Here is a 10,777-nt window from a genome sequence, read left to right on the forward strand (position 1 = left end):
ACATATGCTCCCACTCCTCTAGCTTAGAGGACAATTGTTGGAATACAGATTTTTTTTTTCCCTTTTCTCTGGTTTTCGTCCTTTGCTCAGGATTAGTGCTTATTGCACCATTTTGGCCTTGTAAGCAAAGATACACATATACCAGTTCTATGTAGAATTGCTACTTTTTTCCTAATATTCTGAAATGTCCAACAAAATCCAGTTCCTATAAAATTTTATGCTTTCCCCAGAGGAATATCTGGAGCCTCTCTTGATGATTTTTAATTAAGGATTAAGGAGTAGAACCTGCATGCACACAATGTGTGTGACTCAAGAGTATCCAGCCCTAACATTTTTCAAAGTATGGGTGACTCTGTATGTCCATACACTAAAAAAGTTGCCACGAGCAAAAAAAAAAAAAAAAAGCCAGAAAATAATTCTTCTTTCCTTCCAGAAAGCAGCTCATCTAAAGGTGAATACACAGTTTCTGAGCAGTGTTTTTTTACAGACTGTCATATTTATTCTTTAAGAAGGCAGGCCTCTCCCCCACAAAAAGGACTGTGTCTCTCAGAAAAAAAGTGAAGCTAAGCTTCATTTTCATAGTGATCATGCTTCCTACTGTGCTATCCTCGAAAAAAATACCTCCCAGGTGCTCCTCCAAATTTGGGGATTACTAAGACTGTTCAAGGAGCAAATAACTGTTAAGTGGATGACAGAAAGATTCATTAAGAAAAAAAAGTCAGGGCAGGTTAGATTAAAATGTCAGCAATAGAGCAGCTGTTCTCAGCTTCCTACAACAGCTGCTGCTGTAGAACTGCTTGTTCTATATACCTCTAGATACCTCCTCAAGCTCCTGGCTTCTCAGTGGACTGTGCATAGAATTATACAGTTTTTTTTCTTTAAGGTAACCTGACCTCTCAAACCAGATCCCCTTGGTCAGAGCAGAACATTTGCTATGAAAAATGAAATTTGAGGAGATGTTTATCAGAATTTGATCAAGAAAGACCACAGTCAAAAAGACCACAGTTTATCAACAACTGGCAATCTTTCTTCTACAAATGTTGCTCCTATGCTCTCCTTCTACAACTCACCTGAATGTTTTTCACATCTCCCTCACTCTCTGCTCAGCCTGGCAGTGCACCACAAACACACCCCATGGCAGACCTAAGGCAAGAATACACACAAGAGTTGTCCAGCCAGCAGTTCTGGAAGATACACATCTTTCCCTGCCTTCCTTGCTCCTGGCCAGACAGGACAAACATCCTTTTGGGCCAGTTGTTGCACAGGCTGCTGCCTTCCTATATCTGTGTTGTTACCCTTTGGAATTCCAGATCACTGTGCATGAAGAAATTGTGAGATTGCAGTGATTAACAAGCTTAACATGAGTCTACAATGTCACAATATTGCAATAAAGGTCATCACCCTTTGGTCTGCATAAACAATAGCAGAGTCTGCAGATATAGGAAGTCATCCTGGACTCCTCTGGTCATGCTCAGCGCTGGTTGGGTCTCTGAGGAGGTACTGCCAAGTTTTTGGAGTGGTGTTTTATTCAAAATAGAACAATGGCACAATGCAAGAGGCTGTATGAAGGGTTGAAGGCTCAGGACACACAGCCTAGGAGGAAATGGTATCTTTAGCTTAATGAAAGCTCAACTCTAATCATAGCCTACATTTACATACAATCATTGAGAATGCAGAGCTGTGAGGGAGCAGAAAGGACAAAACCACTTTCCATAATGGAGGACTTGCTGCCATTATGAAAGGGATTCTAAAACACACAGGAAGAGATTGCTTTGAAAGATTGAAGAGGGTTAATTTTCAGTTTGTTTGTTTTTCATTATTACTGGAAGAAATATTTTATAAATATTGATAGCTATGTGTAAGTTTGTTTTGGAACAGGGGACAGACTTTACCTGCTAAGGTCTCCTGAAGGCCAGATTTTTGATATAAGCACAATGGGAAAGATATGGGGCTGCCAAGAATATGATACACTGAGCTTGATAGAAGATGCATAGAGAGAGGGCCTTAAATCAGATTTTGTGTATTGGGTATGGATTCTGTAAATCATCATAGATGTGACAGAAAAGAAAAAAATCATGGTTATTTGAAAACACTATCAATACCACTCCTTTCCTCAATAAGTCTTGAAGGTGGTAGAATTGGACCATCAGAAAGTAATAATTAGAATCACAGAATCTTTTAGGTTGGAAAAGACCATTAAGATCGAGTCCAATTGTCAAGTCCACTACTAAATTATGTTCCTAAGCACCTCATCACAACTCTTAAATACCTCCAAGAATGGTGACTCAGCCACAAGCAGCCAATTCAAGTGCTTAAAAATCCTTCCAGTGAAGAAATTTTTCATAATATCAATATAAATCTCTCCTGTTGCAACCTGATGCCTTATCCTATTGTCCTGTTGCTCGTTACTTGGGAGAAGAGACCAACCTCCCCTACAATTTCCTTTTAGGTAGTTGTAGAGAATGTTAAGGTCGCCCCTGAGCTTCCTTTTCTTCAGACTAAGCTGTCTGTCACAGGGCTCTTGTTCTAGACCCTTTCCCAGCTCCAGTGAAGAGTGTACCAGTCCAAGACACAAGCAGCCAGGTTTTTTTTCCAGAATAATTCCATGGGAAACAGTGTCAAAGGCTTTGCTCACATCTAGATCAACATCTAATTGTGCATTCCTCAGTCAGAAAACCAATCTGGATTTAAAATACTGATTTTTGCTTTTCAGTTGAATGTTTGCTAAGACAGATTGTAAAGTACCAATTTATGATTGTGATAATTACCATAAAGTATTAGCAACATTTGATGTAGGAGGGCACTGTTATAGTTGTTTCATGCCAAATTTTCACTTGGCCTCATTAAACTGGTTAACTTTGTCAGGAATTGTCAGTGTTAAGGGACGACACAATCAGAAGATCAAGTGGGCTGTGTTTTCACTTACACTTTGACTAAAACCTGTTCTCTGTCACTGACTTGCCAAAGCTCCATGTGTTCTGAGCATTCTTGCTTCCAAATGTCAGGCCCAGTCTTGCAATCCTCACATCCATTGTTCTACTGAGGTAAATGGAACTGCTTGTGGGATAGCATCCAAGGAGCTGGGTGTCCAGGTGAGAGACAGGACAGTGATAACAAAGTTCTGTTTTTAAAATGCTGCATTGCTGTCACAAGTTGCCACAGCTGCACAGCACTGTATAGTGTGGCATTCTTGATCCTTATCTCCTTCAGAAACTGAAAATACAGCTTTTTATAAAAACATGCAAGACCACTATGCTGGGCAATTCTAAGCTAAAGCACTCCTTGCTCTGGTACAACTCCCCATAACTATACACAAAATATTTTGTCTAGTGCTGATGTCTGCACATATTGGTTCCAATGTCCATGTAATAAAATAGTCAAAGTTAATGAAAACCTCCTTTGCTTGGAAGCCTCCTTTGCATGGCTAAGGGAGCTAAAGTTCTTTATATTAGCTTGCAGTTTTGTCCTGAATGCTCATGCTTGCACCCTCAGGAGCCAGTTCTTGCACTCCGTATTCACTACCTAACACTTGGGAAAAGTAATTCATTGTCAGAAGTTTAATTCCAGTTATCTCTTTTTGTCCTTGAATTATAGTAACTATAATTCATATAATAATTTAAGGGGTAGCTGAGTAAGTGGACATACCCCTTTGTCAACAAGTGTATTTCCAGCAGCAGAGCAGAACCCTGCTCTGGAAAGCAAAGAAGTAGGAGATGCAAGCAGTTATGGGGTGATACAGTACAACATGTGGTCCCGACACCAACTTTAGGAAAATGCATACAAATGTTGTTGTTCTGCTTCATTTTTAAGGCATTTTTGGGGAAAATGTGAAGAAATTAGTGATATTTCATTACCTTTAATTCTTTGATTGCACAGAGACTTTTGTACTTGATTTTTGATACTTAACCTTGAAAATTGTTTGAGTTAGATTTTGGGTCAGAAATTCTGCACATACTGCATATTTGTTTTATGAAATGTGATAACAGCTGGAAAAGAACAAGGCCTTTCCTGGCAATGGGAATAAACCTCTCAGTCATGAACTGCATCTCTCAGCGGTTTGTCCTGTGTGTCTTGCATCACACGCTGTCGTCTTGCAGTCATGAGTCACTTGCTTCAGCTCCCACTGCTCAGGATATCGGCTTGGCAAAGCTGCACAGCTTATTCCCTGGGGAAATGTGCACACAAAGCAGTGGGAAGCCAGGCCACTGCGGTGCTGGAAACAGAACAGATTTGCATTTGAGTTCAAGCTGCAGGATGTACATGCTAAGTTGACTAATACCACATCTATTTCTAGTCCTGTTACCTGTGTAATGGTAATTTCATTTTGTTCTTCTCCTTCAGGGGTTATAAAGAGATTTTCTGCTTTAAATTAACATTTAAAAATCTGAATGAAATACAGTAAGTTCAGACAGAGCTACGTAATTTTTACAGCTGTTGTAATTTCACTAATTAGCAAAATAGCAGTAATAGAAGACAGATTTCAGCAGTCTGAGAGATGCTAGTTCTGTCCCAGGCTGGAAATTAATTTTAATTTGTTCTTGGTTTTGTCTGTTATTAGGGGACAACTCTCCCTACTCACTTTGACCATTGTAATTAGTAGCAAAGTCTAACCTTTGTAGTTCTGGAAGTTTCCTGGGTTGTTCTCCTTAGAACAAAAATTAAATGGTAGAATTAAATCAGCAGACATTAGCGGCATCAGAATTTTATACCAAACTTTGAAACTTGCATTCTCAATGATTTTCTCCAGGACAGCTATCAACTTCTACAATTAAATAAGCTAAACTGATAAAAAAAGATACAAAAATTGCATGAGATAAATGAGCAAAACCAAAGAGTTGTCATCTGGTTCTGGCAGATATTTGAGCTGTCTAACATTATCAGCAGCAGTGGCAGGTTCCTTGGGCAGATAGCATCTTTGTCCACAGCCAGTTAGAGATCATCAGCAAAAATGTGTGTGCAAGCTCTGAACATGCCAGTGGCCAGCTGCAAATTCCTGTGCCTGGCATTACAATGCAATACAATACTTCTTGGCAAGCAACTCTGGTACAGCTCAGACCCTCAGTGGCCATTTTTGCAGCTTATGGACAAGAAAGCAATTTCTTGCCCTCTTGCCAGAACAGATGCCCTAGTGGATTTCTATGGCAGAAAGAGTCAGCACATTCTGATGTGCTGCTGGAAGACAGTAAAGACCTTGTGAGTAATTCCTATCCTCCTTTTCAAAGGGGTTAATTAAAAACCGGAAGGCTTTATTTTCAGAAATACAATTATTCCATGACAATATTCTGCATAGGCAAATACACATTATTGGATTAGACAAGTATTTACAGTTTTAGCCTTAATTTTGCAGTAGATGTCTCCCAGATGTATACCGTAGTGGCAAAGCATATGAAAACATGGGTTAGCACTGGAAGGAGATCTGGTCCCTAAACTGAGACTGGAATTCATTTCTCTGAAGGGAGTAACTCTTGGCACTTCCACGTTTTTTCACAGACTTGTCTCAGGTAGGATTTAGTCAGGTACTCTCTCCCCATCCCCATTCCTTTCTAAAGAGCAAAATTCCCTCACAGAGAGCTATTTTAGTATTGTGTCCTCCTCAGAGCAAGATCACTGAGAAGGGTGCAGCCTGGCACTTGACCAAACCTTCATTAACTGAAAGCATTCAACAGCAGAAGGAAGTTCTAAGGAATGACACACTCACAAACATTACTGGACTTAGAGAAGTCTGGCTTTTTTTGTCATTAAGATCTTGAACAATTATTTCAACCTTTTTCTGTTCAGTTTAATTCTTCATCTCGCTGACATAGTATGCATGTTTTTGTGCTGTTCTGCTCACAGGAGAGCTGTGGGTTTGGAGGGTGAGCTATTCTGGAGATGAGGAACTGGCTGGATGGACACAGGAGTCATGGGCAGTGGCTCCATGTCCGGCTGCAGGTCTGGGATGAGGGGTGTCCCTCAGGGCTCTGCCATGGCTCCAGGGCTCTTGAATGGCTTCCCCAATGACACAGGATCCAAGATCCAGCTCACCCTCAGCACGTTTGCAGGGGATGGGAAGCTGCGAGGGGCAGGTGTCACTATGGAAGGACAGGGCCACGCAGAGGGACGTGAAACCACAAGAACCTCACAAGGTTCAACAAGGCCAAGTGGCAGGTGCTGCACCTGGGTCAGGGCAGTCCCTGAGTCCCAGAATCATCGAGATTGGAAGAGACCAGCAAGACCATCCAGTTCCGTCATCATCCCAGCAGCACCATCAGCACCCCTAAAGTGCATCTCAAAGTGCCACATCCATCCAGATGCCTGGGCAGAGGGCTGGGGGCATGCAGGGATGTGTGCATGGGATGGGTGTGCTGGGCACAAGGGTGAGTGCAGAGCGTGTGTGCAGAGCAGGGGTGTGAGGAAAAGTGGGGTGTGCAAGCAGGGCACCATGGTGAGTGTACAAACAGGCGAGGCCCTGTTGCAGACAGCTGAAGCAGCACTGTAGCATGGGAGTGAGCAGGACACCACTGGGAGTGTGCAGGACACCTCTGGGAGTGTGCAGAACACCACTGGGAGGGTGCAGGACACCTCTGGGAGTGTGCAGGGCACCACTGGGAGGGTGCAGGGCATTTCTGGGAGTGTGCAGGGCACCACTGGGAGGGTGCAGGGCATTTCTGGGTATGTGCAGGGCACTGCCCTGAGCATTGGATGTACTGGAATGTCCAGAGCTGCAGTTGGTAAGGCCACCTGAAAGCCTCTGGGGAAGGATTGAGGGACAAACCAAGGGAGAGAATGTCACCACGGGAGGCTGCTCTTGACAACCCAGCCAGGAGGTCCACCCCCAAAAATGATTTTTTAAGGAACCAAGGGACACCTCCAAATCAGCTGCCCTTGTCCTTGTGGAGAATTCAGCTTGCCAGGTGTTCACTGGGAACACCACACAGCTGGTCCAAACAGCCCCAGGAGATTCCCCAAACACCTGGATGACAACTTCTCGGCACAGGGACTCGGGAGCCGCTCGCAGAGGTGCCCTCTGGGATTTGTTGCTCGTTCCCAGAGAGGCTCTCGTGGCTGATTTGGGATTGTCTCGGCCACAGCGACCGCGCAGCGCCGAGTTTCAGATCTCTGCTGCTTTTCCTGCGCCCGTCTGGCTCCCGAGATGGGCCAGGCACAGCTGAGCCTGGCTGGAAAAGCAGCAGCTTTTATCAATGTGTCCATGGCAAAGCTGGTGTCCCAAAACGGATTCTTTCACTCCGTGTGCAAGGAGCCAATCCCCACACAGAGTTCAGCCATTTCCTTTATTTACAGTCCTGAACAGAAGGAGGTGCTTGGGGGCAAATCCACAAAGCCAGCACAGCAACTATCAAAACTTTTCACTACTTTCTAGAAAACAAAGGCAAAGCAAGGGGCCTCCTAATAATCGGGAGCTGGACAGGACAAACGTAGATCTGAACCAATGTGGTTAATCATACGTTCTCCCTTTATTGTTTATTAGATGGCAGTTTATATACACTTCAATATAGTTTACAATTTTGAGCACACTCATTGGCAAGCAAAAATTGCTTGTCTTTGTCTTAAGGTGGCTAAAGTTTCACACTGCAGACCTGTCAGAATCTGTGGGTATTGGTGATTCCGAGATTGTAGAAAGTCTCTGTCTTTCTGCCTCGCTGCCAAAGAAGAAGCCATAATTCATCTGTGCTGTTTTCAAGGTTGTTTATTCTTGCTTATCTATAACATGTTCTGCTGCCCTGCCGCAGCTCTGTCCTGCAGGGCAGCGTGTGGGGCTCTGCCCTCAGTGGGATGTTACAAACATTAAATACCACAAACTACCTGTGCTGGATTTACAATAACGTGCCAATATCTGTCACCTACGTTGGACAATGTGTCCCCAGCCTAAACCAATAGAAAAATGCCAACACCACAGTGAAACATGGAGGGCATGAAGAAGGAGAAAAAGGACACAACACACCCAATTCCTCCATCTTGTCCCCTCTGAACCCCTAATCTAGAAACTTAAAATTTTACTTTTGCACCCGTGTCACACTTAATTATTACTGATATCAAACACTCAGAGCTTGTAATTCATCCTGTAAGATTGAAAACTCCTCTCCATGGACAGAGATCACAGACAGTGTCTCTGGGGGCTCTGTCCAGGGGGGTTCCTGACCCCTGCCAGGGTCCCAGACCTGCCAGGGCAGCCAGAGGGAAGCCCTGGACTCCCACATCTCCCTTTCCTTTTTGAACCAAGAACACTTCTTCGACAACTTTGTCCATGGTCTGTCTCATGCACTGAGGCAAGGACAGCACAAGCATCAGAAGAATTACAATACCTTATAATTACATACAACTATTTTCAAAATCTCTTTTCTACAACTGTGAAAAGTAAAACAAATTGAACACACCATCCACCTATGATTTAATTTTTCTCCAGGTGTGTTTTCTCCTCTGATACCTCTTCAAATTTATCACTCTTGTGTCCATGTGTTTACAATAGATGTTCAGTTGCTGTGTTCACAATGGATGTTCAGTTGCTGCTTTGTTTTCATTTCTCACTGCTAGCTAACAAATCATTCGATGCAAAAGAAATTACATGGGCATCTTTACTCTGCTCACAACCTCTTTTGATCCAACTGCACCAAGGCTCTTTTTGATGCCACCTGCTGTGAAAGCAGAACCACTCAGTTTTTCCGAGCCTTTTTCTTGGTATTAACATTATCATTGTCACAATTTGGATCACTTCATTCATAAGATTTTTTTTCTCCTCGCTCTCTTATCAAGGTCATGCTGTCTGTTAACAAAAGATCTTTCAATGCTGCATGGACCACCCTTGATTTTTGCAGGGATAGCAGGCCAAATTCTGTCCCTGCAAATTCAAAAGCATCCCTTTTAGTAGAACGGTCGGATTTTTGAAGGGATAGTTTGCTCATCATTTTGGTGTAATTACATCAGGATGATACAATTCTGTGAAAGAGCTCGTTTGGAGTGATATCTATCATGTGATTATTTGTCTCTGTCACTCCCAATGGATTGAATTTGATACAGAATTTCATTTTTGTTGACCCAAAATGTCCAAATCCAGAGGTTCAAAGTGAGCCACAGGAAGGAACTGCATCCAAACATGCCATCCTTCCACAGGATCTGAAAAAAAAACTTCACATATTATTTCCTTTAAAAATTATTTTAATATTTTTATAGTATATCAAAATACTTAAATATTACATTCATATATATGCAATATACAATGTTCTATATCATATATACATGACATATACTATGCTATTCAAAAGATATTTATTATGAAAAAATATGTACATATATAGTTATTAAATAAATGGAATATTTAATTTGTATGTTTTAATAGTGTTATATTTATGCTAATATTTATTAAATATTAATGTAATAGTTTCCATTATTATAATCTAATATTAACTATAATTTATAATTAGCTAATGTGACTATCTTAATATTTTCTGCTATTAGATATAAGATTCCTTTGCTTCTTATGCTAACCAATCTTTCTCTATACTCAGTCTTTCTTTTCTTTTGAAGAACTTTCTTTTTTCTAGCTGGGTTTCTGGAGCCATTGAGCCAGGAGTCAGTGGTTGCTGTCTCCCTGGGCCAGAAGTGTCTTTTCCCCAGCTGGAGCTGATTTCAGCATTGTCGTCCTGATGTGGGAAGTTGTGCCAAGTATCCTTGTGGCTGTCACTCCTGCATCCTTGGTGTCCCCTCTGAGCAGGAGCTCCTTCTCCCCAGGCTTTGTGCACCTGCCCGTGGCTCTGACATCGCTGCTGCCTCTCAAGCCCTAATCCTCAGCCAGGCCATTCTCCCGACAGGGAACTGATGTCCCTGACACCTGGACATCAAAGCCAGCCGTCACCTGCGGGGCCCAGCCTGGCGCTGGCAGCGGGCACCGATTGTCCGGCCGTGCCCTCCACAGGGCCAGCAGAGCAGCGCCCGCAGCGCCCGCAGCGCCCGCCTGAAGCGGGACGGGCGTTTCTGGGGGGGAGCCGGCTGCTCCCTGAGGGCCTGGGCTCCTGGCTGGGGAGCTGAGGGGCCTGGGGGGCAGCAGGGGCTGTGTGGGGCAGGGCCCTGGCTCTGTGCCCCTGCTGCCTTCACCTGCCCAGCCAAGGCAGGAGAAGCTGCTGCCATGGCCGAGTCCTGGGGAGCAGCATCGGGGTCCTGCAGGAGCTGTGGGTACTTGGGGTTGATCCAAATGGTGTGGATGATGACGCATTCCAAGTCCTTCTGTGACTCCTTTTTGTCACTGTCGCCTCTCTCGTCGGACAACTTTGGATATTGTCTGACTTCTCCTTCGGACAGCTCTTGGTAAATGGAGTGTTCCCATTGGGGAAACATTTTGTTGCTGTTGCTTTTGCTTTGGAACAGCTCTTGGATTCTCATGTCCAGCCATTTGGATAGCTCTTGCTGTCTCTCAAATTCCTGGTGGATCAGCTCTGGGTCGATCTCACCTTCTGACAGCTCTTGGTCTCTTTTGTCATCCTGCTTGCACAGCTCTCGGGCGCTCACATCTTGCTTTTGGGAAGGCTCCTGGCGTGTCACATCTTCACCATGGGACAACTCTTGGTCTCTCTCAAATTCCAGTTGAGACAGATCTTGGTATTTCTCATAATCCCTTTGGGACAGCTCTTGGGCACTCTTCTGTCCCTGCTGGAACAGTTCCCACTGGCCCAAGTAGGGTTCCCACTCTGTCTCTTCCCCGGCCAAGTCCCACTCCACAGTGTGTGGCCCTGGCAGCTCTGTCCCCCCTACTGCCCCCTGCTCTGGCTCCCTGAGGGTTTCCAGC

Source organism: Taeniopygia guttata, chromosome 1, assembly GCF_048771995.1.
Source record: "Taeniopygia guttata chromosome 1, bTaeGut7.mat, whole genome shotgun sequence".
Classification (NCBI taxonomy): domain Eukaryota; kingdom Metazoa; phylum Chordata; class Aves; order Passeriformes; family Estrildidae; genus Taeniopygia; species Taeniopygia guttata.